We start from the raw sequence: 9,557 nt of genomic DNA on the forward strand, positions 1-9,557 counted from the left end.
GTTCTGATTTCCGCTGGAAAATTCAATTTTCTTACTGAAACCCTAACTGACTTGGTGAAAAAATCTGATTTCCCTTATTGAGAAACCTTACTGCTTTGCCAAAATCTTGAATTGTCTTCTGGGAAAGCTTTCTACCTTGTTGAAATTCTTACTTTCCTACTAAAAAATGAGTGCTACTGCTTAGATTTTGTGAGAATATTGATTTTTCTTCTGAAAAATCTTATTGTCTTGCTGAAATTTCTGATTTCTTCTACTGACAAAACTTGTTGCACTACAAAAATTCTGAATTTTCTTTCGAGGAAGCTTACTACCACTCAATCCAAGACCAATAAGTCAGCAAGAATATACAAAACGGCTTGATTGAAGTAAACAAGGAAAGTAGCATCATGCATATCAATCAAGGAGATACTTGCCAAAGATACAGCTACAGAACAGGGAAGAAGATAAATCAAGAAGATCTTCCCCATTTCAAATATATTCTGAAGATATTTGTAAACCTTAGAGATCCCTAGGTATAAATAAGCATAATTAGACAATTTTAGCATTCATATACACACGCATACACTTAAATATAATAGAATTACTCTACTTTTATCTACGAAACTGCGTCTTTATTAAACAAGGAGGCCTGTCCTTACTCAGTATTGTATCTCTGAACTCATCTTCTTTATATAATCGAATATTTACTGCCTACTTATTTATTACTTGTTGATTCATTATCGTTCTTAGTTATTTATATGCTTTTGGTAGTATTTGTTATTACCCCTCAAACCTAGCAGAATCTCGTATGTCCTTATTGAGATTTGCCTAAACAATTTGGCGCCCACCGTGGAGCTGATAATCAATTAACCTACCAATCCGCCAAAAAACAAGACAAACACCATGACTGGGCATCCAGTACCTTTTACCATTACCGAAATTAATGAAGGAATGAACGCATTCCGCCAAACTTTAGACCAGCAGAAAAGCCAAATCGAAACGCTGCTGGCCCAAAAGATCCAAACTGAAGCCAAACTCACGAGCCTTACCAAACAAAATGAAGCCCTTCGTAGCCAAATACAATCATTTGCATCTAAAACCATTAACACTAGAAAGAACACCGAAGGCATAGCCATGCAGCTTGACTTGTCCGGAACCTTTCACACCCCTAACGGGGAAAAAGGATCTAACAACAGGGATGATACCCTGGATCTAGACTCTTTGGATGCAGGAACCCCCAAGAAGGACAGTCAGGAAAGAGCCGAAGAAGGAAAAGTAGAAAAGATGGTCAAGGAATACCTCAAGACAATCGAGGCCAAAATAGCCAAAATCCCTGGAATGCCAAAACCCATGGAAGAGGAAGCAGCAGATGGCTATATAGAATACCCATTCTCAGAAGAGATCGCCATGGTAAAAGTCCCAAAGAGGTTCAGCACGCCCAATATAACTATGTACGATGGAACAACAGACCCTGATGAGCACGTGTTCCTCTACAAACAGAAGATGATGACAAAATCAATCCCTAGATACATTAGAGAGGCTATCATGTGAAAAGGCTTTGGAGCCACATTATCAGGTCCAGCTCCAACCTGGTTCATTAATTTAGATAATGGGACTATTCGATCTTTTGCAGGAATGGTGAACCTATTCAAGGTCCAATTTGCCAGCAGCAGGAAAATCGAAAAACAATCTTCAGATCTGTACCGCGTTGTGCAGAGACATGGTGAATCCTTGAGAGATTATCTTAACAGGTTCAACAGGGAGAAGATTGGAATACATAAGTGTGATGCTACCATAACAATCGAAGCGTTCAGAAGAGGATTGCTAGACAATAGTGAGCTCTACAAGGAGTTGACTAAATATCCTTGTACAACCATTGAAGATGTGCAAGCCAAAGCTATGGCTCAAGTCAGATTTGAGGAAGATGCATATGCAAGAAAGACTCTTGAGCTAGATCGCCAACCAAGAAGGAACAACAATTTTCCCAGAAGAGACCATCGATTTAAGTCGTATCAGCGTTCTCGCTTTGACGAGGGAACAGTCAATGTTGTCGAAGAAGAATTTTCTGATTGGAGGGAGGATCCTTAACTCCCACCTAAATTACATGTGTATTGCTTTAACGTTAATCCTGCAGGAGTAATAAGGACCCTAAATAAGATGGGAGATACTGTGCAAATCTTAAAACATAAGGTCCCAAAATCGTGCATGAATGGAGGTGGATTCATCCCAAACTCATCTAAGTCCCAAGAAGCGTTCTTGATGAAATCATCCAATAATGTATAAGTCCTCATATGACACTCGTAAAATATGTGGGACATTACCTCAAAAGAGTCTATATACTCAAAGATTGAAGGGTCACAAACGTACACTTGAGACTCATCAAGATGGGAAAGAGGATTAGGATTTTGAAAATCAACACTCTCTTCATTATCAACTCCTTCACCATCACTCGAATGCTCTCTAATGGGATCCTCACTCATATGGGGAAGAGAAGAAGAAGGAAGGGCATTTTCTTGAGAGTTGGCTAGTTGGAGAATTTGGCTCTCAAGCATCTTCATTCTAGCTTCATTCTCCCTATTCTCAACTTCCCTCATCTCGTTATACTTCTCCATCATCTCCATTATCTTCATTATCTTATCTTCGTTTAAATTTTCCGTAGAATTACCCTCATAAAAGGATTCATTAGAAGCATAAGGGAAATCATTTGAAGCCATGTAAGAACAAGAAGATGAGGAGGAAGGATCATTCACATTATAAACATGAGCATCATCATATTGGGGAGAGGAGGCATAATCAAGAAAATGAGATTCATCATCAACAATAGGAGATAAAGAGTTGAAATCACTTGTACTAGGTTCACAAATAGGATCACAAGACAAATTATGGGGATGCATGCAACCAATAAAACTATAATCACATTGATAATCAAAATTAGCAACATTACATCCCTATTGCGTACATCCTTAGCTAACCATACAAAGAAGCTCCAAGCACTATGGACCGTTAATGCTTGAAATTCGCCATTAAACCTACATCCAACTTCATATCTCGTTTGTTCATTCATGCCATAATAACAAATCTCACAAGCTTCACAAGGATTACAACCATTATAGTTCAAAAACCCTACAAGTATATGGAAGTAGACATAAAAAGAGACACCATCATATCGAGGAAAAGAAAAACGTGCCATTTTTCAACAACAAAAACAAAACAAAGAGAACAAAACAAATCAAAATAAAAATATATACAATGGACTAGTCTCAGTAAGATAACACAACGATAATGGAAGCCGTTCCCCGGCAACGACGCTAATTTGACAAGGGAAATAAACGGGCCGTCAAAGTCTATCCCTAGATCAAATACAATTTATACAACCTAAACAAACCTAATACGAGTATAAAGCAAGCATAGGGGTTGAACCGCAGGGAACGAATAAACACCACCAAATGCTATCGACGATTAAGCTAGTCCGGAATAGGAGATAAATAAACTAATGTCTAAATATGCTAAAACAATAAATATAAACACTAAGGGAAATGGTTTAGGTATAGCATTCACTTGAACATAAACAAAGACATAAAAGTTGAATTAATCATGAACTAAACATGCATGAATATCGAAGTAAAGGATCCAATAGAGCCGCCTTCAGGGGTCAATTGGCTAATCCTAACATAGCCTCTATGCTTCCACATTAGAACCATATACTAGGAGGTACTAACAATCGATAATAATGAACCCTAGCTAAGTCAACTTCCGTTCCTTGTAGCAAAGATTCACCTTTATTCAACCACCAATGTGCACTTGCAAGAAGATTAAAGTTTATCAAGCATATAAAGACTTTAATCACAAATAAATCAATTCTAAACCCTAGAACATGCTCAAGGTCCAACTACACCACAACCATCCTCTTAATGGAAAAATTACTCACTAATCATGCTAATAACAAGATTAATTAACAAATAATCAAGAATAAATTTGATTAACAAGCAATACCAACAACTAAAATAATAATCAAAAGAAAGCAATAAAAATAGAGGAGAGAGAGTTAGAGATTCTCATTGATTGAAGTTGAAAGTCTATAGAAAAGATGATCAATCTCTTCTTCAAAATCAAAACTCAACAATGGTGAAACCCTTACTTTCTCTCTCTAAACTATTCTAATCCTAAGCTAAACCTAGAGAGAGAAGCTCTCCTAAAACTAATTAGAGAATTATTGAAAAAAAGTTTAATTGTTCCTTGTTAATTCTAATTACCCCAAAATTGGGTATTTATACTAAGCTAGCAAAAAATAAGAAAAATAAAAGAAGGAAATTAATAAAGAAAAGGAAAATAAAACTAGAAGAAAGAAATAAGAAAATGAAGTAAAATAAAACAAAACTAAAAGAAAAAGAAAATATTAAAACCAAAAACAAATCCCCCACAAAACCAATCAGACCCCAGCTTTCTTCTTCGACTTTTTGGCTGCTCTGAACTCCATTGAAGCACATCACTATCACCACCGTTCATCAACCATCATCATCAAATCGTCACCGCTCATTCTTATCGTTTATCATCAAGCATCAAATAAAAACCGTTCGATCTTCATTAAGAATCACGCACAGAGCTCGTGGAGTGGTTCGGTCGAACCATGGGTAGGTGTGGCCGAAGTACGGGGTTGGTTCGGTCGAACCATGGGTTTTTCGACCACACCTCTTCAATTTAGAAAACTTCAAAAGTTTCTGACTGTTTTGGCACTTTGACCGAACTCATTAACGGTTTGCTCGAACCCAAATGAACTTGCATTTTGCTCTAATTTTAGCTGATGCTTGTGCGAATTGGTAATTGAGCTGCAGGGGTTGCGATTTGTTGCTTAATTGCTGCAGGTTGTTGCTGGTGACGTTGAGGCTGGTTTGGGTTGTGCTGCGGTTGTGCTCGCAGGTAGCGAATGGTTTGGTGGTCGATTGTGGGTAAAGGAGGCAGCATCGGTATGCTGCGCGGCTACAGGGGAAGTGAGTTTAGGATGGTGTTAGGTGCGGTTGTGCTTTAGTGTTGCAGGGTGGCTGTGAGGAGCTGCTGTAATTGATGTTAGGTTGTGATTGGAGGTTGGTGGTGTATGCTTTGTTGACGGTGGTCAGGTATTGAATTGGTGGGCTGATTTGGTTGTTGTGGTTGCTAGGTGTGTGGAGCAGGGAATTTAGTTGCTTAGGAGTGGTGTAGGATAAGGACAGATGGGGTGAAAGATAAGCGGGCAGCAAAAAAGGCATGAAGCAGAGGAGTTAAGTAAAGATGTGTTGGATTTTGCTTGTTAGATTGAACCTTAACTTTGGACCTTCATATATAACTTTGATTTGAGACATAATCCTCGTCTCGGGCACAAACCTACACAAACAAAACCGAGGAGTAATCAAGAAAAATAAAATAAAATAAATTAATTTGAAATAAATAAAGTAAAATAGAAACAAAAGAAATAAAACTAAAACTAACAAAAATAAAACAAAAACTATACAAGCAAATTAAGTAAAATAAAATAACAAAATAAACATAAAGCTAATTAAAACTATGAAAGTAACGAAGAAAAGGAATGAAATAAAATAAATCAAAAGAAAATAAAATACGAAAATAAACTAGAAACCAATTAAATAAAGAAATTAAATTAAAACATACTAAAACTAAGAAATAAACTAGAAACTTTATTAAAAAGAAAACAAGAGAATAAAAGGGAAAATAAGGGAAAATAAACAGGAAAATAACTCTAAAACTACTCCCAAAGAGTGACATAAATGTCACTCATCACTAAACTATGCAACTAAGAAAATAAAAGAGAATAAAGAAAAATAAGAAAGATCTCACCGGCTTCCGAGCAATGCTAAAATAGTAAGGTGAAGAATCAACCACCTCATGAAGCTCCAAGAAACAAAACATCATCATCAAAGGCATATGAGAACAAAAATGGAAAAGAGAACTATGGACAAAGAAAACGGTTAGTAACTTCAAAAGAAAAGAAAAGAAAAGAAAACGAAAAGGAAAGAAACTAATAAGCAAAAATAAGCGAAACTAAACTATCAAGAAAGCAAAAATATGAAAATAAGAAATAAAGAACCAACTAAACATCTAAGTAATAAAAAAGGTACTAAACTACAAAATTTGGATTCAAGAATTATAAGAGGAGAGTAAGGTATTGTGCGGCCTTGATGAGGGTGAAGTTTAGGAGTGCGTGAGAAATGAAGGTGAAGGGGAAATGAAGGAATAGAAAGAAGAAGAAAGAAAGAATAAGGGGGGACGGGGTGCGACCTGGCACTGCGCCCGTGCCAGCTAATGCCCCTCATGCATTTCTCCTTGGTGCGTTCATGCGTGGGTGCTTCGATAACTATCATTCCGGGATTTTTGACCCCATCATAACGATCAGTTTCTAAATGTGAAAAATGTGGGTTCAACACCCCTAAAATAATGGTGGCACCACGATGAACTCACCAAGTTCAAATTTTCTTCAAGCTTAAGCACAAATTTCCTATCTTACCTTGCTAACAATTCTTACCCCTTTTACCTCAAAATTTCAACAAAATTGAATATAAACACATCAAAAACCGCAAAACACCATTCCATTGCTCGTTCTCACTTGATTTAATCCAACTCCAAGAATTCAACCTTTAAATCCAAAATAAAAACAAGTGAAAGAAAAGAAAAGAAACTAAGAGAAAGAAAATTAAGAAAAATAGAAATCAAAAGAAAAGGTTAGAAATCTCTAGGTTGCCTCCCGGGAAGCGGTTGCTTAAGGTCCTAAGCTCAACCCTTCCCCCAAATTATTAAGGGTCAAAGAACACCAACTTCTTCAAAGTGGCAAAAGGAACAAATTTCTCTTCAATTTCTAGCAACTTCTCGTTGTTGCTTGATGAGACTTCATTCGATAACTCCTCAAAAGCAAGCTTCTCTTTCCATAACCTCATTCTCTTTCTTTTTTTCCTAGAAGCTCGTTCTTTTTTCTTTGCCTTGTTCCTCTTTGTAGATTGTTTCACACCATCAACACTCTTAGGATCATCGTCCTCCTCTTGAGGGTGAAGCTAAAACCAATGAGGAATGTCAATCTCCTCCTCGTCTATGATCTTGGGAAACTCCTTTTTCTATTCACTAACATTCTTGCAATCAAAACTCAAAAGCAAATCATCACAATTCTCAAGAATATTGTTAGTTGAAGTATTAATCATGTATACATTATCAATAGAGCGAGGGGAAATAACACACATGATTCCTTTCACAAAGGCAAAGACTCATGCATCGGTTTTAGGTCGAAACTTTCCTCATTGTTACTAACTCTCAAAGTAATACGACCTCCCTTAACATAAATAAAAGCTCCCGAGGTCACTAAGAAAGGTCTCCTAAGATGATAGGAATGTTGTCATCTTCAGTAATTTCTAGCACAATGAAATTAACGGGAATTGTAAATTCTCCTATCTTAAGGGGAACATCCTCAACTCTTCCCTTTGAAACTTGATTGATCTATCAGCTAATTGAAGGGTCATATTGGATGGAAGGAGCTCACCTATCTTAAGTCTCTTGAAGACGGAATAAGGCATGATACTCACGCTAGCACCGAGATCACAAAGGGAATTTTGGAACAATTTTCCTTTAATTTTGCCCGGGGTCTTTCAACTTTTGGGGTAAGTCATTATGGATAAAGCCGCTAAAACATTCCCCCAAACTCACCGGTTCCACCATACTGCAATCTCTTTTACCGCTCAAAATTTCTTTAAGAAACTTAGCATAGTTTTGCATTTGTTCCAAGACTTCAGTGAAAGGAATACAAAGATGAATTTTCTTAAGCATCTCAATGAATTGTCCAAATTGCTCATCCAATTTGTGCCTATTGAACTTTTGGGGGTATGGAATTTTGGGCATGTAAACCTCATCTTTCTTCTTCTCTTTCTCCTTTGTCTCTTCATTAGATTTCTCACTCATCTTGCTAGACTCTTCATGCTTATTCTCTTTGCTCGAATCACTCTCCTCTTCACCCTCCTTACTTATCCTAGGGACACTCTCTTCAAGGACCTTACTACTCCTAGTGGTGATAGAACAAACTGGTTCCTTAAGACCAATTTCTTACGAGGGTAAAGAAGATGGGCTAGCATAATCTTTCAAAGGGTTAGCTAGTTGAATGATTTGGTTCTCAAGCATCGTTCCATGAGTTAATAGGCCATGAGACATTTTGCCACTAGAGGATATGTAATCATCCAACTTCTTGGCTTGATCTACCATGAAGTTCTCTAGCCTACTCATGAATTGAAATTGTTTATCATAGGAATTATCACTTTGGCATTGAGTTATTGTATTAAATTTGGGTGAGGAACCCCTTTGAGCATCATTTTGAAAATTTCCTCTACTTTGGTTACTCCAATTACCATTATCAAGATTTTAGCCGAAATTTTGACTATGATTACCATAACCTTGGTTATGATCCCTATATTCTTGGCCGTATCTTTGATCATTATAATAATAAAAATTGTTAAGGTTACCACGAAACACTTGGGTTACTTGGTTCCTATAACCACTATTTTGGTTATAATTATCGTAGCTCCCATGGTTGTGATAGTTCCTATTTCCAACATTCTTTTGAGCATTAAATCTAGATCCAAAATCACTATTACCGACATAATTCACATGCATATTTTCATTTTCATCGTATTCAGCACATCCATCACAAGGAACATTTGGGCAATTAGAAGCATCATGATCATTTCTTTCGCATAAATCATAAACCAAACATTCTCTAATCATGCAACAAGAAGCGAAAAGAGGGTTACAGTAAGAAGATGTACCTCTCCCCTTAAATTGGAAGGGAAGACCTTGTGCTTCTGAAGATGAATTTTCAAGCTTAGCTTTGATAGAATCCACCTCCTTCCCTAAGTCCAAAAGTAGAGTAGACAATTTTTTGATGGCATTGACTTGATCATCCGAGGCACACTCGTTTGTTGACTCTTCCTCTCCCTCTTGCCAACTCATGTAGTTCCTCACTACATCATCTATCACATCAATAACCTCTTCCACCGTCTTGTTCATGATTGGGCCTCTAGCTTTGGCATCTAAACTCGACCTACCTTGAGGACTCAAACCACCATAGAAAATTTTAATTGTTTGGTAAGTTGGAATTCCGTGGTGAGGCCACTTTCGTTGATACTCTTTGTACCTCTCCCATGCTTCATAGAGATTTTCGTTAGGCCTTTGCTTGAAATTTTGGATCAAAGTTTTAGCTTCAGCCGTTTTCTATTGGGGGTAGAATTGGGATAAGAATCCTTTGGTAACATCATCCCATGTTCTTAAAGAATTCGGCTTGACCTCCTTGTCCAACCATTCCAAGGCTCTCCCTATGAGGGAAAAAGGGAACAATTTGAGCCTTATAAACTCTTGTGTAACCCCACTCACCCTAATAGTGTTGCAATATTTCTCAAATTCCTTAAACTGGTTGAGAAGACTTTCATTTGATGCATTACTATATTGTCGCCTCTCAATCAAGGAAATCATTGTCGGCTTGATTTCAAAATCACTATCCGGAATCAACAATGGAGCAATCCCGCTCTCATACTTGTATGCACCCGGAGTACCCAACT

At 37.2% G+C, this 9,557-nt stretch overlaps 1 pseudogene; it reads left to right on the forward strand.

The window, feature by feature from the left end:
• The first annotated feature begins 9,097 nt into the window (after positions 1-9,097).
• Positions 9,098-9,197, forward strand: LOC145626046 (small nucleolar RNA R71; annotated as a pseudogene).
• Positions 9,198-9,557: the final 360 nt, after the last annotated feature.

Source organism: Chenopodium album, chromosome 3, assembly GCF_948465745.1.
Source record: "Chenopodium album chromosome 3, dcCheAlbu1.1, whole genome shotgun sequence".
Classification (NCBI taxonomy): Eukaryota; Viridiplantae; Streptophyta; class Magnoliopsida; order Caryophyllales; family Amaranthaceae; genus Chenopodium; species Chenopodium album.